At 37.5% G+C, this 25,482-nt stretch overlaps 1 protein-coding gene across 1 annotated transcript in view; it reads right to left on the reverse strand.

The window, feature by feature from the left end:
* The window catches only part of LOC143266973 (STAM-binding protein-like), a 203,351-nt gene that overhangs the window by 73,802 nt on the left and 104,067 nt on the right, over positions 1-25,482 (reverse strand). Inside the window, exon 7 of the mRNA XM_076543070.1 lies at positions 3,684-4,121. The gene's annotated coding sequence lies outside the window, so the exon portion shown is untranslated. The remainder of the gene's footprint in view (positions 1-3,683; positions 4,122-25,482) is intronic.

Raw genomic sequence — 25,482 nt, forward strand, 5'->3', positions numbered from 1 at the left:
ATCCTCTTTACTCATCTCTAGCATTAAAGTACAATTTTGTTCTTTAAAAATTACTTTAGTACTTATTTATGTGAATGTTGTGTGTGTGTGTGTGTGTATGTGAGAGAGAGAGAGAGAGAGAGAGAGAGAGAGAGAGAGAGAGAGAGAGAAGTGCCCATAGAGGCCAGTAAAGAGCTGGAGTTGTGGATGGTTGTGAGGTGTGCTGCACAGGTACCGGGAACTGAACCCTAGACCTCTGAAAAAGCAACAAGAGCTCCTAACTGCTTCACCCTCTATGTAGCTGCCACCACTTTTCTTTTAGTCAGCAACTCTGTATATCTTAACAGATTCTAAATTACAGCTACAAGTTCACATTTACTCTGTTCATACTAAACATTCTCAGAAATGACCTGAAACAAGTGGCATTTGTCTCCCAGGATATTTGATAATAATCAGGAAACTATCGGTGATCTAATAAATAAATATTTTCACATATTTGTATAATACTTTTTGAGCAGATGTATATTTACAGTAGCTAAAGGGATCACGACAGGCCAATTCCTTTCAATCTTATTATATTTGTATAATGTAAGAAATAACATATCTGCTGATCTTGATGCTTGAATACTTCTTAATGTGTAGAAGCACAATTCATACAGCTCTTCTATCTAGCTGTGCAAGGGTGGTCAGCTCAATGAGAGAAAACTTGAATCAGGCTTTGTTACAGTCCAGCACAACTTATGGTTGGTGTTACAGACTTCTAGATCAGCTAGTTAAGGCAAGATCATAATGCTTTGCTGATGCCTATCCAAGGGAGATTCGTTTTCCTTCCACACAAGATGGTGTATCAAACAAGTTGGCTGAGAAAGTATCTGGGATAGATGCATTCTATTTAATTCAATGAGACAGTCGCTTAATCTAAGTATACAGTAGAGTATTGCTGAACCTCCTCAGTTGATTTAATTAGATAGAGCTCAACAATTTGCTTGGTTCTTAGGGAGTGCAGATATGCTAAATAAATAATGCATTATTCAGCATTGTACATCCTTGGAATGACATGCAGCTCTTAATGACCTGTCTAATTTTAATTTTATAATTTCATATTATTTTATAACAAGTTGCATTTCCAGAATGGTTTACATTAGGAAGATACTGTGCTTTGCAAATAAGGACAGATGAATTCCTTTCTGCAGTACGTGTTAAGTTCTTACTTTATAATAATGCATTGGTAAGTTTTTAAACTCTGCAACTGCCCTATATAAAAAGGTAAGAGATGTAAATGGAAACCTCAGTTTGCTTAGGTTTTCACTTGGGAATCATATGTCAAATGATCGCACAGAACCCAATTAAAATACATGTCAACACTTCAGGCTATTTTAGTATCTTTCACTCTTGAGCTACCTGATGCAGATGAAATTCTGTGACAGAAACTATTGGTTGCACAAATCTTTGATTTGCTTTTTCCTTTATTCTAGAGGGACAGAAATAATAGAAAAAATATAATATTTTTATTGGTAAACTGACATTAGATTTTATTTCAATGTTTCTAATCATTTTATACCATGAAGAAGCTACTTTTTAAAAATTTCAAATATATTTGGGTTTTGTCATTAGACATTGATATCCTCAAAGAATAAGATGTAGTTACCAATGTCAGGACACAAAAGAGGGTGTTAGTGGCCCTGGCCACCTGCTATATTTTTTCATGTAAATATATTTGCATATAAGTGTGTATATATTTCCTCTCTAAGCACTCCCTGGAGCCACTGCCATAAAACAGAGCATTTCTTCATCTGCCCTGTTGATGAACAGCCATATTCAGAGATGGGAGACAACCATCCACACTGCATGCAAGGTCAGAGATAGAAAACATCCTCACTTCCCACCTTCACCTCTGTTCAAGCTGAACAGGTGATTTCTACGGACTTAAAGCCAGAATTTCACATTTCTCTGTGTGTTAATTTGCTAAAAGCACATCAGGTATCTCTGACACCTATAGAATATATAAAATTCATCAAGATTCCTGCTAAAATTTAAGACACCACATTTCATGTGTTTCAGGGTGTGAACATACATTTCCTGTAGGTTTATGCAGATGTGACTGGGGCTGGCAGTCTGCATGATTTTCATTGGGATATTTTTCTCATTTCACTTTCAGTGGTAGTTAAAATGAAAGTGCAGGTGGAAAGAAATGCACCATCAATAACGTGAGCTTAAACTGACTGAAAGATGAACCTGACATTTTACTATAAAGTTGAAGCTTTGTATTTTGCAGAGGTAGAAATTAGAACCAAGATTAAGTTTCCATTTTTTTATTTATGTATTATGTATACAGTGTTCTGTTTGCATGTATCACTGCAGGCCAGAAGAGGGAGCCAGATCTCATTACAGATGGTTGTGAGCCACCATCTGGGTGCTGGGAATTGAACTCAGGACCTCTGGAAGACCAGTCAGTGTTCTTAACCTCTGAGCCATCTCTCCAGCCCTAAGTTTCCATATTTATCAGCTCAGTTTATTTTTTTCTTAGTTGTATATGGAAAAACTACTTTACAAAATCCTAACATTTTATTCCATTTCTTGTAAATAATAACAGCACAGAAAGTTTAGCTAATTCATATTTTCCCACAAAATGTTGGAAGTGGTATAACTTTTCATATTTTGCTGGAGTTGTATTTGACATTATATTTGAAAATGGTGTGTCTAACTTATTTCTAGGAAAAAATATCTGTTTTCTGACATGTGAAAGATTACTAATCTGCAGATCAGATTTTGACTAATTGCGGAGTAAGGGGCTGTGTGTAAGTTTTCATGTTTCTCCATCATTTTTTTCTCAGTAATTTATATGATAGAAGTAAAAAGACAATCTACGTCTTTAATGATGGGTGGATTGTCTCTCACTTTGCCCGTGGGCCCTCTCAATAAAGGCGTGAAGAATAGCAATGCTTACAGTCCTGCACCTTTGATTGCAAGCCTTCTCCAGGGTTTATAGGAGAAGATTTATATGAACTGCCATAACAGAAATTCCGTGTAGTGGTTAGTCTTTGTCAACTTGACCAGAACCTAGATATACCTGACAAAAGAGAATCTCAATTAAGGAATTACTTCCATCAGATTGTGCCTTGGGCATGTCTGCTTAGCATATTCTTGATTAAGGATCAATATGGAAGGAGCCAGCCTACTGTGGGTGGTACCACCCCTGGACAGGTGGTGCCGGGTGCTATATAACAGCAAGCTCAGAAAGACTTGGAGAGCAAGCCAGGAAGCAGTGTTCCATCATGGCCACTGCCTCTGCTCCTGCTGAGTTTCTGCCTTGATTTCTCCTGATGATAGACTGTGATCAGGACTTGTAAGCCAGATAAACACATTTCTTCCCCTAATATGCTTCTGAAACAAAACGAGGACACCCTGTGTCTAGATTCTAATTTTATAGACACAGAGGTATGTGTCTATCTAATCACTTGTCCTTTGAAAAAATAGGTTGAGGGATTCAGGTCTTCAAATCTGATGTGGAAAGAAGACCCTGTTCTAGTCTCAGGATGGAGACTGTGATGCACTCTGGTAGAGGTATCACACATGTCCTTAGAATGCCCAAAGCAAGCTGCCTTTGTAGACTAAACAGTATAAATCAAACACTTGCCTATCTGTAATTTCAATTATCTCTAACTTTCCTTATCACAAACACAGGTATCTGATTTTTAATTTACCTTCAGAGTCCTCTGTTAATAAAGCCACAAGTGATTCCTGGTGGTAGAGATGAGTCTTCAAAAGGAAACAGGAAGGACTACCTGGTTCAGTCTGGCTGTGCCTTCAGCTTTTCAAGAACTTGGACAAGGGCTAACTGAGCTCTCAATCTTCTTGTTTCAAGGGAGTTGAAATTAGATGATATTGTAAAATAGAACTCAATCCAATAGTCACTAAAAGTGCAAGGATCTCTTCTCTGCCATCTGTTTAATTGATCCCTTTCATTAATTTAATAAGAAGCATAGTAGCTCAAGAGTAGCTGCTGTTCCAGATCACTTAAGTTTTCAGAATCTGTTTCCATTTTTAAAACAGGATATAAGTGTTGACAGCTGTTGAGAATGCTGAGGTCAGATGTAGCAGCATCAACAGAGCATGCTGTGCTCTGAGGGAAGCAACATCACCTGTAATAAAAGTAACAGAATAATTGTAAACTGTATTCCTGTCCCATGTAATCCCTAAAGACATCTGGGCATCTGCTACCCAGAGTGTGATAGGGTTTAATTAAAAACAAACATCTGCCAGAATTCATTAAGGGTCATTCTAGAAAATTGTTAGTGTTCTGCAATGTCCCTGGTGAGTGCTTGACAGATAAACAAAGAGCTCCTGGCGAATGCACTGGACTGTGCTGGCCATACTGTGTGTCCATCCACTGTCAACAAGTAGCATTCCTCTTCATTAACCCTAGAAGATTACTCCAGATTTAGGTTACTAAAACTCTTAGTGTTAAATTTTAACAGAATAACTGTCCACTTAGCTATTGGTAATGCCTGTGAAACATATCTACAGTTGACATTTGGGAGTTATTTTCTTTAGTCATATATTTATGATAACTATAAGTCCACTATAAGCAATAGACTGTGTCAAAATGCAATTGTTCATTTTAGAGACAGGAAGAAAATATGTTCAAAGCTGTGTTTTAATGAATGCTGTCACCTTTGGCATAGTATGCATTGAGCTTTAAAGATGTATCAAATGATATTGCCTACACAGACAGACATATGGTGATATTTTATTTGTGCTGAAATACGATTTTAGTTGTATGTTAATAAATAAAGTTACCTGGGGGTCAGAGCTAATAACAAGCCATAGCAGAAGTCTGGCAGTGGTAGCACACGCCCTTAATCCCGATTACATGACAGGCAGATCTCTGTGTGTTCAAGGACACCACCAGCATGGAGACATACGCCTTTAATCTCAATACCAACCATAGAAGACCTTCCTTCAGGTCTGTATAGACAGGCAGTGACCAGGAGGTCATGTGGTTGGTTTTACAACCAATGAGAAGGCAGAAGAGAAAGTCAATAAAAAGACAGATACACAGGAAGTAGGTTTCTTTCTCAAAGGAAGGACGGCAGCTGCAGTGAAGGGTAAGAAGGAAGTTTTAAGTCTCAGCTCTTAGCTACTGCTCTGACCTCTTGGGCTTTTAACTCTGTGTTTGGCTCTGTGTTTCATATTTAATAAGACTGTTACATCTACACAGACATGATGGCTGAACTTGTTCTAATGACTGTCCATTGGAGTACAGTCTCTTTATCCACAATAGTGTGCAGGCAATTTTGTCTGGATGTCATTCTGTGTTTTTACAAAGAAAGTGTAAGCAAAATGTCCTAAAAAATGTTTTAGTTATCACCTGGTGAATGATGAAATCCAATTATGTCTGTCCTATATGTCTAGAGGAGAGGGAGAGGAAAGGGGGCTTTCAGGAGAAGTATTTACAATCCATTCTGAGGTTACTTATCAGTGAAGTACAGTATGAACAATGTGTGCTCTTCATTTTTGTCTTATGAAAATGGACTTTAATCTGTATCCTGTAAAGACTGACTGCTGTTTTAAATGAAACCAACTCCCCAGAGTTTGTTCTCCTATTATAGGAAAACTACCAAGAGTTCTGACATAGTTATAGAATGGCTTCAAATATACTTAAAACCCCAGCAGGCTTGAGAAATTCAGTAGTAAACAATGACAAAAGAGGTGAGACATTAGACAGGTTGCTTCCATTGACAAAAGCATATATCTAGTGAAAGCTACATGGGCTCTGGTATTGGCCAGGTTTTCTGGCAAGAAATAATACTTGATATGAAGCCAAATAGTGCATTTCCCCTTCTGTATCCAATTGGATTAGACCATTCATTGCCTTTACAGTGAAAATTATTTCAGGACATCACAAAGGGAGGTAGATTCCCTCATTATGTGATGAAAACACTTTTACTGAGTGCATTTTTTTTCTTCATAGGAGAAGGGTGTTGAGACAAATTTGGAGGTGTGAGAAATGTCAAGAAGGTACTTAAGCACTAGAAACAAGCCTTGATTGTGGAGGATACAATGAACTTATTTAAGTGACCACAAGAAGAGCACATGTCAGCCAACAATTTACAATAACCATGAGCACAAGTCTCACAAAATCAAGCAGAAGGAGAAACTGAGGGCTCCATAAATCATTTAAATCCATTTTGGAATAATCCAGATAAAGAAGCAATGTAACAAGAGATATCTTATTACTTTTGATGTTATTATTTATTAGTTTGTATTTCTCATGTGTGATTTCACATTTTTAATAAGTTTTAATAAATCTTTAGATTTGTGTGTGTGTGTATGTCTCTGTCTGTTTGCCTTCTGTCTCAGTGTCTGTGTGTGGGTATGTGCATGTGCACACAGTGCCTGAGGAGTCAGGAACAGGGTGTTACTCGCCAAGAACTGGAGTTACGGAAAATTGTGAGTTCCCAGTACTGGGAACTGGACAGGGGTGGTCCTCTGCAACCATTGAATTAACTTTCTAGTTCCAAGTTTTTATGCTTTCTATTAATCTATCTACCTCATTGCAATAACCGGTATTTAAATATTTCACCAGACACTTCTGTGTGTTGTTCCTATGAGTGCTGCCTGGATCAACAAGAACAAGGGATTTTCTCTCTTACTGCGGTGTAAAGTTCTACATAATGATAACGTATGCTCTGCTGGTTTACTATTTAGGGCAGTTTCTACTTCACTTTCTGCCACGGTCCCTCTAGTGCTTCTCTTGTTCATACACTGTACCCATCTTTCAGTTTGTCCAACATGATCTCATTTGACCTTTGGCATGTGGATACATACATTGAACTGTGATTTATAAGCTAAGGAGAAAGTTTATTCTTGCGGTTGGTAAACTGTACCATTGGCCTCTATTTTATGACTAATGTAGTTTAAACCAATTGTACTATGATGTATCCAGGTTTTTAAATATAATTACTTTATCAAAATTTATTAAACCAATTATTTTATTAGACTTTTAATCTCCACTCCTTTGTGTGTGTATGAGTGGATAGGTATATGTTCATTCCTATTCTATAATAATGTATACAGATAGCAAGTTTCCCAGGATGTTTCCTGAATATGCCTTATTAAAAAGCACAGCCACAATATCTTCATTTTTGATTTCTCTTCAAATGCATCTTTCTCTAACCTCAACTGTAATATTTTCCACAGTGTTCTCTTGTATGTGTGTAGCACACAGGACTGGTTACTTGAGATTGCAAGGCAATGTCTATATCTATGTAGTTCTCCAGAATTCCCTAATGAATTTAATTGAAGTGGTCACTTTTAAAAAGGCAATATAAACCTTTGTTTAAAAGCTTACTGAAGTGCAGAATTATCTCAGTTACATTCTTCTGTTGGTGTCAGTTTCAACCCTTATCCTGTCTTCTCTTAAACTCAAAAGTATTGTGTGAATCCTGGGGTCAAAATGTCACTGTGAACAGATTTTAGTGACTAATTCCCACACTAAATTCTAAACTTCTTCAACTCAGTATTAAAATGACATATTGAAAATAAGCTTTGGAGATGAGATGCAGGATATAATTCATATGCCTTAGAGATCCTGTGGGAGGTAATTTCCTGACAGTGCGTAATTATTAAGAAGGGAATGAGAGTACTTATGAATATGCCCCTCATTTTAAATTCTTACTTCATATATATTTCTCAGAACTTTCCATTTTACCTGTCAGAATACATTTCACCTCCCAGGTCCCCAGTTCCTCAATTATGCAGTGATAAAATAATCACGGCCTCCTTAGTTACTGGCGATACAGAGTCAGAACACCTCAACTCAAGAGTGAATGCAAATTATGAGTTCCCATACATTCTACAACACCATGTCAATATGACGATTGCCTCTGATAGTATGAAAGTCATTTGAAGATATAGAATATAAATAGAAAGAATCGCTGGGTTGCCAGCCTGTTCGTTGGATGTCAATCTGCCTGGTGACACCATCACTAACATAAGAGCTTGCATTTAATTTCAATTTGTGAATTTAAATACTTTTGTAAACTAGTGAAGTTGTGTATGTGAGTATGCGTATGTTTGGTTTGCGTGCCTATGTGTATGTGTGTTCTCATGAGTGTGAGTGCATACACATGTGGGCATGTAGAGACCAGATATTGATGTTGCATATATTCCTCATGAGTTCTCCACTTGATTTCCTGAGGCAGGATCTCTCATTGAATGTGGCATTCCATGGTTATTTCGGATAGTCTGGCTAACCACCTTACTGTAGGGATCCAGGCTTGGCTTCTATCTGGTGGATGACAGCACATCTGTAATAGGTGCTGGGTTCTGACATAGTCCACAGAATTCTGGAATGACCACATTATTGAGCTCCCCACTGGCTGTAAAGCTGCCCTGGACCTATATTCCTAGAGCAGTACCCAAGTCTCATTCTTTGAACTAAATGGATCTCCATGAGTCCCATCACAGTGAAATATAGGCGAACATCTAATGGTCTCACTGATCAGTGTCTACCCTCTTTCAACTTTCAACTCCTCTGAACTCCATCCAAAGATGAGGTAGATGAACAAATTAAGACTCGATTTGGTCCTGAAGCTGGTGGATTTGATCTTTGCTTTTTCCAAAGAAAGAACATTTCATGAAAGCAACAAGGACTATCTTACACTTGAATCACACAGTTTTGTATAAATAGCATTTGGTCAATTCTAAGCATAAGCCAAACAGAGGTAAATTTGAGATAAGGTGTTTATAATTTATAAGAGAGGCTAGATAGATGGCTGAGAGGCAAAGAATACTTTCTGCTCTTACAAAGGACCTGGTCATATGGTGGCCTATAACATATAACTCCAGTTCCAGGGAATTCAATACCTTCTTCTGGCCTCTACTGGAACCAGGCACAGATGTGGTACACAAATATACGTGCAGACAAAACACTCATATGCTCAAAAAATAAATAACTATAAATTGCATAGAATGTTTTCATACATACTTATTAGAAAAATAGTTTTGATAAAAGTCACTCCAATGACTGGCAATACAACTATTGTTATGAAACTTTGTTTGATATGATTTATGAAAAAATATCAAGCTCTTATATAAAATTCTCTTCTCTTCTGTTTCTTAGAGGTCCCACTCTCATTCAAAAGAATTCTACTTGATGATTATGTCTTAACTATTTTCAAAATAAATTCTCACAGATTTGTTCTAAAACATATTGATGGTAAATTTAGAGGAAAATAAATGTTCTACAACATGTTGATGGTGCTCAGAACACACTGCCACCAGCTGCCTTTTCAAACTGAAGGAAAAGTGACATCTTTTCCAAAAGAGAAGAAATAAAATAAAATACAAATGTGATCAAGTCAGACAGTATGCACCATGCAAAGGGATATTTTAAAAATACATAAGGGCTTGACTATTCTACAAACTCAGCATGACTTAATCTTAATAAAACTAGTGTTTATAGAGGAAGATTCTCTGTGAGTAGAATTTGAAAAGGTTTGATTTTTTGCTCTGTTCACACAAACTTATGATTACATGATGTATTGGTATTCAATAACATGAGATGAGAAACTGTGTGTCTTTCATCCTCCAACATGAAGCAGCAAAGTCATTATCATGGCTTGAGTCAGTTTAAGGCTGGCTGCTGCATCTAAGCAAAAATAAAAGTCAATCAATTGAAATTTTTCTAACTTGGTAAACAAACTTGGTACAATTCCGACAAAGCTAACTGAAAAAAATTAGAATAGCCAGTCTTAAAGCCAACATAACTAAAGTGAGCTAGAATGTTCACATTGATTTTTTTTCATTGTTTTAACCCAAACATGGTTTGGACAGTATCTGGGTATGAATAGTGCTAATGTTAATTGCTAATTCAATCATATCTAGGGATGTGGTTATGTGTCCCCTCAACAAAGATTTGGGCACAAGATATCATGGGAGCTACCTGTGAGACAGCCTGAATGAATTATGTTAGGAGAAAAAATGTGGACATTGCTACCTCCATGCAGGCTATCACAATAGAGCAAAAATTTCCATTCATGCCAAAGAGAGTTGTTGTTTACCTTTGGGAGCACTTAATAAAAGGTGGGAACTCAGCTTTGGAAAAATTGAATTATGTTTTCATTATTAATGTCTTAAAATATTTCTTCATCTCAAGGACACTTCCATTCTTCAGTAACGTTTACCTGAATGCATCTTGCCTGGATGATTGCAGTTTCCCTTACTCTGTCTACTTTTAAAAATTGAATATTGTTTAAAATATTTAAAATAATAAAATCTCCACATTCCTTAAATTCAGGAAAAAGTTCATAGTATCTGTGTGCACAAAATGCATAATGAGCCTTGAGACATAGTGACTTACTTTGTCATTTTTATCTACCAATGTGACTTACTGAGTTCTTTTTTGTATACATATTAAACAAGAAAAACATCCCAAAGTCCCCAAAACCCCACTGTGTATTTAATTTAGGTCTATGAGAACCCATGTATCTGGGATTCCCAGAGAACAGATTGTTTAGGGAAATATTAGTACAACACGATGTGGCAAAGTTAATCAACTCCATCTAAACTAAAATGTACGCAACCAATTTTCTTCTAAACAGTGATTATGTGACTTTGAAAAAATAAATATCTATCTACAAAACAGTGTGTAATGTGTTTTTAAAACACCAACTGATGGAAGATTATGAATCTTGAGATAAGATAAGAAAAGCCAATTTCCTCTTGCTTAAAAAAAATTACCACCTTGTAACAAAATGTATAGAGTTCATGAAATAGAATTTTCCTATTTTCCCACATTTTTTCCCATACCTAATTATACTTTGAATCATGCCTCTCACCTCATCAGCCATCACAAAGTGAAGCATATATGTAGTTAGCATCAAGACTTCTAATCCATTTACTATTTTTGAAAAACTGAAAGCCATTTGTATCTCTCTAGTTATAGCTCCTGGTCATTGCTGACGTGTTGCTAGAGACTTTCCACCCTTGTCATGTATTTGCAAATAACTGGGCAGAAGGAATAAGGTTAGGAGTTATGAGATTGACCATGCTGTTCACAAAACCTAGAAATTGCATCAACTGGTACTCTCATGACTATTTTGACCACTATGTAACAGAGATTCTACTTGAGACAAGTCTTCCAGGAACTAAAGAAACATTTGATGGAGAAAGTGCAGTTTTCAGTCCTTTTAACTCCACTTGAATGTGTTTTAAGACGTGATGGTGGACAGGCCGTGCTACCCATTTTCTGCTGTTCTTAAGCAAGTGTTTTATCCCAGAGCTGATTGTTCTGGTGCAGAAATGACAGCTCACACTTCTACCCGCTGCAAGTATCACTGGGAGCAGTATGTCGTTACTATGGCTCTTTTTAAACTGGATGCTAACTTTCTACAAAAACTGTATCTGTTCTTTTCCAGTGGAGGTTAAGAATGAGAGGAGCTGCCTTCTATTTTTAAATATGGCCTATGATGTCCTTTGTAGCATTTATCAGGGTAATATTCCAAGTTTGACATTAGTAACCCACATAGAACCTGGGGCTCAAAAAAATGTTAAAAATTTGTTTTAGGACACTAGAGAGATGTCTCAGTGCTTAAGAGCACTGTCTGCTTTTCTAGAGATCCTAAATTCAATCCCCAGTGTCCATATGGAAGCTCACAACCTTGTGTAACTATAGTCCCATGGGATCAGACACACTCTTCTGGTGTGCAAATGTACACAGAGACAAAAAATATGCAAATAAATAAATAAATAGATACCCAGAGAGGCCTGCCCCTAGGTCCCATCCCTGGGCACCAGCCACTCCGGGGAAGACCTGCCCAACTTGGCCCCAGGTTCTGGCCATCAGGTAGGGACCCACACACACACACTGGGAAGGTTCCCCTTCTCCAAGACCCCCAGCAGACCCTGCAAACTCCATGCTCTGCCACCACACCCAACTGCCTGAGACTCCAGCCACTTTCTGAGACTCAGAGACCAGCTTCCAGCTCTGATGCTGCCCCAGAGCTCCCATCTGGACAAGATATGAGTGCCTGGGTTCATACCCAGAGAGGCCTGCCCCTAGGTCCCATCCCTGAGCATCAGCCATTCGGGGAAAGACTTGACCAACTTGGCCCCAGGTTCTGGCCATCAGGTGGGCCCTGAGGGAAGGTTCACCTTTGCCAAAACCCCAGGCAGACCCTATAATCTCCATGCCCTGCCCTCACACTCATCCTCCTGAGACCCCAGCCACTTCCTGAGACTTAAGAGACCAGTCCCCAGCTCCCATCTGGCCCAGAGCTTCCATCTGGAATGAAGGGAGGCTTCCTGAATCTGTCAGCTCTGTCTGGACCAAGAGCACTGAAAAGACCATGAACTAATCCACAAGGAGATGGGCAGACATCAAGGCAGAAGTACATACAACAAAATAAAGAGCAATACAGCATCACCAGAACCTAGCCCTCCTCCAACAGCTAGACCTGAACATCACAAAATGGAAGAAGCAGAAGAAAGCAACCTTATGAATAACATCATAAAAAGGGTAGAGGCTTATATAGAAGAAATCAAAAATGAAATCGAGGAAAAGACAAACAAAAAATGGGAAGAACTCTATAAAAAACTAGAGGAAGGGACAAATAAAGCAGAAGAAAACAATAAATCCCTGAAAAAAAATCATGAAAAAAAGCAATGAAACAGATGAAGGAAACAGTCCCAGACCTGAAAAGGGAAATAGAAAAAAATGAAGAACACAAACAGAGGGAATGCTGGAAATAGAAAATCTGAGTAAATGATCGGGAACTTCAGATGCAAGTATAACCAACAGAATGCAAGAGATGGAAGAGAGGATCTCTGGCGCTGAAGATATGGTAGAAGAAATAGATTCATCAGTCAAAGAAAACACTAAAGCAAACAAAGTCATGACCCAAAATGTCCAAGATATTTGGGACACCATGAAAAGACCAAACTTACAAATAATAAGGATAGAGGAAGGAGAAGAACACCAACTCAAAGGCACAGAAAATATATTCAACAAGATCATAGAAGAAAACTTTCCCAACTGAAAGAAGAAAATGCCTATGAAGATACAAGAAGCCTTTAGAATACCAAACAGATTAGACCCCCCAAAACTGTCCTCTTGTCCCATAATAATTAAACAACTAAACGTACAGAATAAAGAAAGAATATTAAGAGCAGCAAAGGAAAAAGGCCAAGTGACCTATAAAGGCAAACCCATCAGGATAACACCCGATTTCTCAATGGAGACTTTGAAAGCCAGAAGGACCTAGACTGATGTAATGCAGACACTAAGAGACCATGGATGCCAGCCTAGACTAATATACCCAGCAAAACGTTCAATCATCATAGATGGAGTGAACAAGACATTCCAAGTCAAAGCCAGATTTAAACAATACTGATCCACAAACCCAGCCCTACAGAAAGCACTAGAAGGAAAATTCCAACCTAAGGAAGTCAGACACACCCTCGAAAACACAGGCAATAGATAAAGCCACAGCAGTAAACCCCAAAGAAGAGAAGTACACACACACACTATCACCAAAAAATAACAGGAATGAACAATCACTGGTCAATAATATCCATTAATATCAATGGCCTTAATTCACTTATAAAAAGATACAGGCTTACAAAATGGATATGAAAGCAGGACCCATCTTTCTGCTGCATAAAAGAAACACATCTAAAATTCAAAGTCAGACACTACCTAAGAATAAAAGGCTGGGAAAAGACTTTCCAATCAAATGGTCTTAAGAAGCAAGTGGGTGTAGCCATCCTAATATCCAGCAAAATATACCTTAATCTAAAATCAATCAAAAGAGATCAAGAAGGGCATTACATCCTCATCACAGGAAAGATCCACCAAGATGAAGTTTCAAATCTGAACATTTATGCCCCAAACACAAGGGCACCCACATATGCAAAAGAAACATTATTAAAGCTTAAACCACATATAAAACCTCCAAATCAAAACTTAACAGAGAAATAAAGAACTTAATTGATGTTATGACTCAAATGGACTTAATATCTATAGAACATTCCATCCTAACAAAAAAGACCCCATGGAACCTTCTCTAAAATCTACCACATACTTGGCCACAAAGCAAATCGCAATAGATACAAAAAAATTGGAATAACCTCCTGCATTCTATCAGACTACCATGGTTTAAAGGTAGATTTCAACAACAACAAAAACTACAGAAAACCTATAATCTCATGGAAACTGAATAATGCTCAACTAAATCACCAATGGGTTAAGGAAGAAATAAAGAAAGAAATTAAGACTTCCTAGACATCAACAAAAATGAAGACACCACATACCCAAACTTATGGGACACTATGAAAGCAGTGCTAAGAGGGAAATTCACAGTACTAAAGGCCCATATATAGATGTTGGAGAAATCTCACACTAGTGACTTAACAGCATACTTAAAAGCTCTAGAACAAGAAGAAGCAAAGTCTCCCAGGAAGAATAGACGCCAGGAAATTATCAAATTGAGAACTGAAATCAATAAAATAGAAACAAAGAGAACAATACAAAAAATTAATGAAACAAAGAGTTGGTTCTTTGAGAAAATAAACAAGATAGGCAAGTTCTTATCCAAACTAACTGAAAGACAGAGAGAGAGCATCCAAATTAACAAAATTAGAAATGAAAAGGGGGACATAACAACAGACATTGAAGAAATCCACAGAATCATCAGGTCATACTTCAAAAACCTCTACTCCACAAAACTGGAAAAGCTAAAAGAAATGGATAATTTTCTGGATAGGTACCACATATCTAAGTTAAATCAAGACCAGATAAACTATTTAAATAGTCAAATAACCTCTAAGGAAATAGAATCAGTCATTAAAAATCTCCCAACCGCAAAAAAAAAGCACAGCACCAGACAGTTTCAGCACAAAATTCTACCAGATCTTCAAAGAAGAGTTAATACCAATATTCTTTAAATTGTTCCATACAATAGAAACAGAAGGAACATTACCAAACTCCTTCTATGAGGCTACAATTACCCTGATTCCTAAACCTAACAAGGATACAACAAAGAAAGAGAACTACAGACCAATCTCCCTCATGAACATTGATGCAAAAATACTCAATAAAATACTGGCAAACAGACTCCAAGAACACATCAAAACAATTATCCACCATGATCAAGTAGGCTTCATCCCAGGGATGCAAGGGTGGTTCAAAATACGAAAGTCCGTCAATGTAATACAACATATAAACAAACACAAAGAAAAAAACACATGATCATCTCACTAGATGCAGAAAAGGCATTTGACAAAATCCAACATCCCTTCATGATAAAGGTCTTGGAGAGATCAGGAATACAGGGAAAATACCTAAACATAATAAAGGCTATTTACAGCAAGTCAACAGCCAACATCATATTAAATGGAGAGAAACTCAAAGCAATTCCACTAAAATCAGGAACAAGGCAAGGCTGTCCTCTCTCCCCATACTTATTCAATATAGTACTTGAAGTTCTAGCCAGAGCAGTAAGACAACATAAGGAGATTAAGGGGATACAAGTTGGAAAGTAAGAATTCAAGCTTTCCCTATTTGTAGATGGCATGATAGTATACTTGAGTGACCCCAGAGATTTAACCAAGGAACTGATACAGCTTATAAACACCTTCACCAACATAGCAAGATACAAGATCAATTCAAAAAATCAGTAGCCCTCCTATATACAATTGACAAACAGTCTGAGAAGGAAATCAGAGATACATCACCCTTTCCAATAAACACAAATGATATTAAATACTTTGGGGTAACACTAACTAAGCAAGTGGAGGATCTATATGACAAGAATTTTAAGTCCCTGAAAAAAGAAATTGAAGAAGATGTCAGAATATGGAAAGATCTCCAATGCTCATAGATAGGCAGCATTAACATAGTAAAAACGCCAATCTTACCAAAAGCAATCTACAGATTCAATGCAATCCCCATCAAATTACCAACACTATTCTTCACAGACCAATGGAATCGAACTGAAGATGCTGACATTAATCTGCACACCTATGAACATATGATTTTTGACAAAGAAGCCAAAAGTGTACAATGGAAAAAAGAAAACATCTTCAACAGTCATTAAAAATCTGAAATATATATATATATATATATATATATATATATATATATATATATATATATATATATATATATATATATATATTCAAAGATTTAAAGATTAAAGTTTGTATCCATTTCAAAATTCATAAGCCAAATTTTAAGGATGTGGTCATATTAGGAAGTGAAGTTTTTAGGACACAATGAATGTTTTATAGAAAATAGCTCACACAGCATCTAAGCTTTTCTTCCTGCCTTCCATATAAAGACAGCCCTTCTTCCTCTGGCACAGTGGGTTTAGGCTCAAAGTGCCAGCTTGTAGCACAGATCAGGTCCCTCTGCATACTGAATTAATCTTGCTTTTCCCAGGTATTAGGAACAACAGAAATAAATTTATATTATTTAAGACCCCTGCCACAGATTTCATCATACAATACACAGACTAAAATGTGTATTGTATCTGATGTTCAAAATTATGAAGAAGTTACTGCAAGTGAGGTAATTAATGAAGCAGAAGAAGATGAATGTGATTGCTTTTTTGCTGTTTTTAATCTGTGCAGTTCTGTTTTGCAGAATTGCTGATCCATTGTTTTATTCACAATTCAAAAGTCCAAAATATAGAAATTCAATGTACAAATCCTGCTTTCTTAAAGATTGAAGACATAAGATAGGAAAATGGAAATTTGCACTGAACACATGTTCAAACTAAATTCAGCTTTATTTTTGTACATCATTCTAGAAATTCATATTTAATTATTACTTAATATCTCAGGAATATTCACGAACCAATGACAAATTTATACATAATGGAATTCAAAGTGAATGACTTAGGCATGTTTATGAAAGCCCATTTTCAGGTTCCTAGTCACTTTACCCAGCAGGTCTGCATAGAGGGGATGATTGGACCATGGGCCTGAGTGCAGGTATCTGAGATGGTCTGCACTTGGCTGTGCTGGGGGTAGGTCTTTTGCTCCACCCCTTGGTGTTTCTATAAATACCCAAGGGCAGACAGTCAGGGCCCATTGGAATAAGTTCCAGGCCCTCTAGAGGCTATTCTGTATGTTCTATCTGTTTATCTCCACAATCTAAATCCCTCTATCTAATATTTCCTGCTACTTTCACTCAAGAAAAGTCTAGGGGTTGGTGGGTAGCTGCTCCACACATGTTATAAATTTTCAGTAATGCTACTTTAAGGAATATACTAATAAATTTTAAAAAAGCCACTAGGGCCAGCTTATATGTCTCACAGGGATAAAGACACTCAACATACATTCCTGAGCATCCAAGTTCAAACTCTGGAATCCACTTAAAGGTGGAAGGAGAATTGACTTCACTTAGTTGTCCTCTGATATCTACATGCACATGTGGCATGTGCCCACATAAAAGTAACAATATTTTAAAAACAGAAAGACCAATTACCGGGCACTTTGCCAATGGCACTCAATGAACAAATTGCTTCTTTTGGTTTTGGAAGTCAGCATGTGTGGAAACACTCAAACACAGCAACAGTCAGATCTCTCCAGAGCTAGAGCTGCTCTCCTGTCTGCACGGCAGGTGCCATGGCCTATTTTCAGTGTCCACGGTCTAAAGGATGCAGGGCCAATCTGCATTTTAAAGAAACGAGTTGCTGAAATCTTGCCAGCTACACTTTTAGAATTATACAAAAAGTAATGTGATAAAAAGGCTTTTGTAAAAAAAATGAGTTAATTAGCTTTCCAACCGTTCAGTAATTTTCATATTTTTCCTTTTTAATGCAAAGCTGAGGAGAAATGCAGGGTGACCTGACAGGGCCCTTGTCTTCAGTGTACTTTATACCCAGTTCACTGTGACTCACTCCCTTTTTCTTTGAAAAGATATTCTCTTTTTTTCCATTCTGGAACTGGTAAATAGGTAGGCACATGCTATACTGGAAATGCACATCATTATTTTCCACAGTGCCTGGAAGCTTCTTGGTAGCTAGTGTTGCATTAACAGAGTTGAAGCATGACACATTAATGTAAGCAGAATTGGACCCATGTAGCTGGGACTTTGGAAAAGGAAGAATGAACAAACATTGGGATTAGAGCCAAGACTGCCTTCCCTGAATCTTTAGTTCCTTACTAGATGTGCACCAAATTTCCTTCGTTTGTTTTTGAGACTTATTTTCCATTGGTTAGAAAGCCTTGGGCAGATTTAATTTTAATTCCCAGGGGACTTCATACCCCCTTATTCTGGCAAGAGGTTAATAGCAGCAGTGTTTTGTGTGGCATCACATTTGTCCTTAGCTCAATTTCATGATGTAAAGACAATTTTTACAGATGACAAAATGTAAGCACCATGAATACTTAAGTACCCTCTTAAGTTCACATTGCCAGATTTTAAATTATGATACAAAATAAGATATTTAAAATATGATGCCCTTTGGAGTCCAATGTTGATTCTCTTTCAATGCTGGGATTATATAAATTTTATTTATAAATAGAAAGGTACATATTCTTAATTTAACTCAATATTTTAGTTCATATATATATGGGGGAATGAAGTGGTAGTTTATACACATATATAAAATTTTACACAGGCGAAGTAAAGAAAAGGATATCACACACCTTGGAACTGCAGTTACAAGCAATTATGAGCCCCCTGACCTGGGTTCTGGGAACCAAATTTGAATCCTCTGAAACAGAAATACTTGCTTTTAACCACTGAGCCACCACTTCAGACTCACAAGGTACAGTTTGATGATTTGAGGGGAAAAAAATCAACTACAAGAAATTGGCTTATTTTTTTTCTTGACAAGATAGTAGCAACTGAGTTTATGTTTAATAAAATATTCAAATAAAACCTGATCCCCATCATTCCACAGAAATAGCATAAAATTAAAAAAAAAAACAAATAAGAATCCCTGAAAATAAATTATCATTAACGGAGAATTGCTTTGTACCAGTCAAAGGTGGAATAGTTACTCAAGACCAAAATTAAATGGAAAGGGGAAGAGAAGCCTTTGTAATATAGAATGTGAGTCATCTCTTGAAGACTTACAGCCCTAGGTAATCCAGTACTTTATCTTCAATAGTTATTTATTATGTGTACATAGAAGTGTGTGGAGAAACACAAATTACATCAAACAGATGTAGGCTTTCAACTGTAGAAAAATTACTGGTTTGATGGGAGATGAGAGATCCTACTCATAATACAACATGTAAATTAACAACAAAGCATGCTAGTCTACCACTAGTTGCTTTTCACTGTGACCAGGTCAACTAGATTTCCCAGTGCATCTAAAACAATGGTATTGAGATCTACCAAATGACATTGAGAAAGAATAAATACTCAAGGTAAATGATAAAGTCATAGACAATAGCCAATTCATTGACTTGGTACTTTCTGATGTTGAATGCTCAATAAATACATAATTCTTTCGTTTAAAAGACACTTTCATAGTAAACAAAGTCTAATTATTTTATTTTCCCCTTATGTAACTGACCAAATTGCTTACCTTTTAATTAATTAATTTTTTTCCAGCCTGATCAGTTTCCCCTCCCTCTCTCCTCTACTCCCATTTTATCTTCCCAACCTCCCCTCTCCCACCCACCCCCATACACTCCTCCTCCTTTCTCCAGAAAAGAGCAGGCTTCCCATGTATACCAGCCAACCATGGTATATCAATTTGCAGTAAGACTAGGCAACTCTGCCAGTAGCCATGTCGGGGGTCGGGTGGGGTGGGGACAGCAGGTGACAATTGAGGTTCAGGGTGTTGGTCTACCAGGAGGCAACCCCCTGGTGGATAATTCTTGGGTAGGCAAGGTCCCTGAGACCACAGACCCCAGAATGTCTTTTGCTTCTGCTGTGCCTTTACATGTTTACTGGTGCTATCTCTCTCTGATATCTGGCATAGTTGAATTGGGTGTGGGGAAATTCTCCACTGCCTGAAAGACAATGTGTTTATCTTATGGAAACATCCAATTACCTGTGAATTATCATGAAGATGACTTCCTCCCTAATCTGTACTGTCCAGTTGATAATATTAGCTTATTATGGTGTTATTTTATTTGTACTGAAATGTGATTTTCATTGTATGTTAATAAATAAAGTTGCCCAGGGGTTAGAGCTATTAGAGCCATAGCAAGAGCGTGGCGGCGGCGTTGGCGGCGGTGGTGGCGGCGGCGGCGGCGGCAGCAGCAACAGCGCATGCCCTTAATCCCAGCACTTGGTAGAAGAGCTAGGTAGATCTCTGTGTGTTCAGGGATACAGCCAGCATTGGAGACATACACATTTAAGACCTGGAGGGTGGTACTTACAGGCAGTGACAAGGCAGTCATGTGGTTGGGTTTACAACCAATGAGAAGGCAGAACAGAAAGACTATTTAAAGACAGACAAACAGGAAGTAGCTTTCTTTCGGGGAAGCTAGGAGCACTGCAGGAGGTAAGATTTTAGCTCTGAGCTCTGACCTCTCGGCTTTCTCTTTTTCATTGGTTCTATGTTTCTTATTTTAATAAGATGATTGGTTACATCTACATCTTATATAAAGCCTTGATGAATAAAAGTATAAACAAGGATATAAATATATATATTTAAATCACAACTCAGGTCAATGATTAGGAGAACAATTGAATTCTCTGAAAACCAGGATGGCCCCAATTCTCTTAATGCTAAAAAGACACAGTTACAGGTCTCAGTGTACGTCATTTGGTTGAAACAAAGCCTTGTAATAACTTCAGGTTAGATCAGATGTTTTGACAATAACTTCAAAAAATACAGAAAACAATGTATTTTGTTTATAAATGTCTATAAGGATAGATGACTAAGGTTAAAAATACAAAGTGTCTAATGTTAAGGTTGGTTGTTGATCAAAGGTGATAAACAACTCCTTGTACCCATTCCTGCCCCCTGACCTCCTGATAAGAGGCTATTGATAAACAAGTATGCATCCTGAGAATCTAAAGTACAGCTGACTGTTTGTCTTTTATGTACAAAAGTTTAGGTTTGTGATTCCTTTAGGATTCCTTGTAAGATTAACTTTCAAGATAGACAGTAAAATTTTTTCTTGGTAGCCTTGGTATGTGGCCTGCCAGCAAGGAAGTTGGCTATGAAAAGATGCTTTCTTTCTGCTCATTTTCTGCTGACCCACAATAAGTTACTTAGATGTATATATGGGGTATTGGGATGACTTGTTTTTTAAAAAAATCATGTAGGGAGATGAAAGTCATGTCACCTGTACTCTGTGGGAATTTAGCAAAATCACTGTATGGTATAGAGATTAGGATGGACACATGTTTTTAAGAAGTACCTTGACTTTGAAGATTCCTTGTAGAAAACAATGATTGTTTTTGCTGAGGGTGCCTTTTGGCCATCCCATAACCTTGGTCACAAGACACTTCAGGCACACCTGGGGCTTTTATATTATTGTGTATTGCACACAATGCTGAATGAAGGATTAGAGTCAAGGGAGCAAGTGATGGTCCCCTTCAGTAAGGCATGTAAATTAAGGTTAGGGACCTTGGTATGAGGAAATTCTTCATGCAACAATCTGTAAATACACTTTTGTATGGCTGTTCACCCAAAGTAAAGGCAGCCAAATCCAGCACAGTCAATCCATCAGAAGAGGTTGATGAATAAAGAAGAGAACTATCAAGAGAATGGGTGAGTGCCTTTTTCCTAACTCCCTCAGATAGAAAAGTCCAGTACAGGCCAACACTGGATTTTCCCTTCGTGCCTTGTGTGCTTCCTAGAGGCTGGTACCCCAGGCAGCATTATGCTCCCTGTCCTATTAAAGATAGACATGGCAACCCTGTAGGAGGAAAGAGTTCCAAAAGCAAGTAACATAGTTAGAGACAGCCCCTGCTCCTGCTGTTAGGAGTCACACAAGAAGACCAAGCTAGACAACTCTGACATATATGCAGGGCCTAGGTCAGTCCCATGCAAGCTACCTGGTTGGTGGTTCAGTCTCTGTGAGCCCCTGTGAGCCCATATTAGTTGATTCTGTGGGTTTTCTTGTGGTGTCCTTGACTCCTCTGGCTCCCACAATCTTTCCTCCCTTTTTTCCAAAGGATTTCCTGAGGTCTGCCTAATGTTTGTCTGTGAGTCTCTGCATCTGTGTCCATCCGTTGCTGGGTGAAACCATCTCTGATGACAATTGGGCTAAGCAGCAAAAAATTGCCTACTTCTTAGTTCAAATAATTAAGAAAACTTTCAAGGAAGTGTCAGAGTTGAGGACACAAGAATTGTAAAGAGGTGCTGGAGAGATGGCTCAGGGGTTAAGAGCAGTGGCTGCTGTTCCAGAGGTCCTGAGTTCAATTCCCTGCAATTACATGGTGGCTCACAACCATCTGTAATGACATCTGGTGCCCTCATCGGACTGCAAGGATACATGCAGGCAGAACACTGTATATGTAATAAATAAATCTTAAAAAAAAAAGAATTGTAAAGAATTTTCAGGTCTGCACTCTGATGCTGATTGTGACTTTATAAACTATCCTGGTAATTCTAATAAAGGATGACCAGAGCATTTGTCTTCTTCTCTAGGGTACTTTTCTGTCTCCTAGTTCTGGCCCCTTGGATATCTTGAATCTGCTATTCAACATTCAAACCTATGGTGTATTGACGACAACACATGCTGCAATGCTGTGTTGTGTGGACAGGATGACACACTTCAAGGAGGGCTGTGGATGTTGTGTGCAGGGAGAGTGGTGCAGTCTTCCTTGAGGCAGGGTCTCCAGCTCACTATAAGGAATTTGCCCATCATAATGCAATTACAGCAGCATTGGCATCAGAACCTGTGAGCAAAAGCTAGCTGAAGATGCTGCTCAGTATTTTTGTCAAGCATTGTCTGAAGTTCTAAAGCTAGTAGTCTCAGAGTTACTCTTCCTGTCAGATATAATAGCTGCAAGAATCACTTCCACTGAAAAGAAGTGAGACATTTTTTAAGCCTTCAGTCCTCAGGTAGCATGGGTCAGAAATCTAAACACTGATAAAAATGTCATTCTGTTCCGGAGCTGATGTATAAACTACTCATTTTTTTTTTTTGACATAGAATGCTCTTCGTTTAGAGGAAGTTTGAGAATCATGTCTCCACAAATGTTTCTGGTTTGAGCATCCTTCAAATATATCATGAAGCATTTACCCATGCCCCAGACTATGATGTCAAACATCTCAAACTGTATCATTCATCTTTAAACTAATCTGTCCCAAACCACCAAGGTTCAGGATGTCAAATGACCTCCAAGCTGTTTGGATTCCCACCTTCATTCTCAACCTCCAGCAAGGTGTGTGCTTTGCAGGCCTGAGTCACCATGTTCAGTTTACTTAGCCTGTGGAGAATAGACAATCATGTATGTTCATTAAACCACATCACACCTAAAGGGCATTTCAAGGGCATATTTTCTTTGTTGTAGAAAAAAATAGTAATTCTTGTGTCATTACAGAAATTTGTGGTACTATCTTCTCACAGAACAATGAGCTTCAATTAAAAAAAATAACCAATACTTTCAAATCAGTTTCTGTGTCATTAAAAATGAAATTGGAATATCAGCAATTTTAAAACCTAATGAATTCACGTGTCATTATTTAACTTGTTTTGCATTAGAATCTCCTAAATTAACCAATGCTATATAACTCCATTTCACCCTGAGTGCAGTTTGATGAGTTTAATATGAGCTCGGGCTCCTTCACTCTTCTGACATTACTTCCACTCCCTCCAGATAACCGCCTAAGCCTTTCAGCAGTTCTCTGACGATGTATGCATTTATTTAGGTACCTAGAAACATTTTTCTCTTGTTGTATAAGAACTATATTGTACAAAGAGGCAATAGCCAAACTCAAGATATTTAATGTAAATTCGGCTCTACAAAAAATTTCTCCAGCTATGTCAAGTGTGCAAATCATTTAGGTTTCTTTTGGAACGACACCTTCTACAACCAATCATCTTTACCTATCTGTATTTTAAAATGCTTCCTTGTCCATACATTCCATCTCCTCCCTGAAGCACTGTGTGCCTAATTTTCTGCTATATGTCTTGACCCTAAAAAGGGATTTTTTTTCAGAGCAGGTACTCAATAAAAATTTTAGTAAATGTGTTAAGGAAAGTGCATTCTTGGTTTCTTTTCTTTAAATTTTCAGGGTGTATTTGTGTGTGTGTGTGTGTGTGTGTGTGTGTGTGTGTGTGTGTGTGTGTGTGTGTTAATGTGTATATACAGGTACTTGAGGAGGCCACAGGCATAGGATTCCCTGGCAGCTGAAGTTATAGACAGTTAGGAGCTGACACACATGGATCAAGGGCAGGATGTGTTTTTAAATACAGAGTCACCTCTCTGGTCTACTGTTGCTTAGCTTTCTCAGTGAGTTGAAAGAAACAGGAGCTTGTTACCATGTTTTTGTCAATAAAATGCAATATTTAAAACATCATATGATTATTTGAAAAAAATTTAAATTTTATCCTGTAAAGTAGGACAGTATAATTGATTATATTATTAAACCCACATGAAATAACATTTATAAATATCATAATCTTCTTTATTTATATAAACATACATTTTAAGTATAGCTATTTTCAGGACAAGATACTAAAATGCTTCAGTGCTCAAGGCTCCTAATAAATCAGGTCCCTGCAGCTGACACAGACTGACACTAGCTCCAACCTTAACCTCGCACAGGACTGACATAGTATTCTGATATATGGGAAAGCTCCAAAGCAATAGAAGAGAGCCTAAAAGAAGACTGTATTGAGCCATACACTGGAAGTCAAGGAGACAGGGCCTGCCAGTGTGATGAGTGACCAAAGGGACAGTTTTGAGAACATTTGAGAACAACACATCTTAAGTATGTGCTGTGCAGTAAGTAGATCACTCTTCTCAGTTTGATGAAGCCTAATGATTCTTCTCAGAGAAAAAAGCAACATAAAATACAAAATTAAAACTTTTGAGATAAGCTCATCATCAAACAGTTTAAATAAGATATAAACCAGATATATTCACTATTGTTATTTCAAGTTGCTAACATGTAAAAGATCTTTAGAGAAAACTTCAAAAACATCACATTTTAAGGGAAAATTTCTCTGATCTATATTGAGAACTAAATCCCAAGAACTGTAATTCAGTCACAGCATTTGCTATATGCGTCTTTGTGGAGAAAACTAAATATTTAGGTTACTGAAACAAAGAAGTTATATACAAATTTACAGGTCTCCTGATATTTACACAGGACTCTGACTTAGGAATCCCTGATGTGAAGCATTCCTGTGTGCTGAAGATCACTCATTGACATTCTGTTCAGACTTCCTAAATTTAATTGAAATAATTCTCACTGTAACCTCGGTTATCTGGGAATCATTCACTTAGCCAATAGGCTATTTCAGGCAGTACTTGTTTCACACTCTCTAGTGAAACATCTAGAACCTTCAGGGTATGTTAACAACCTTCACTTTTCTACAGAATAAATATTATTTATGGTTTTC

The sequence above is a fragment of the Peromyscus maniculatus genome, chromosome 1 (genome assembly GCF_049852395.1).
Source record: "Peromyscus maniculatus bairdii isolate BWxNUB_F1_BW_parent chromosome 1, HU_Pman_BW_mat_3.1, whole genome shotgun sequence".
In the NCBI taxonomy this organism is placed as follows: domain Eukaryota; kingdom Metazoa; phylum Chordata; class Mammalia; order Rodentia; family Cricetidae; genus Peromyscus; species Peromyscus maniculatus.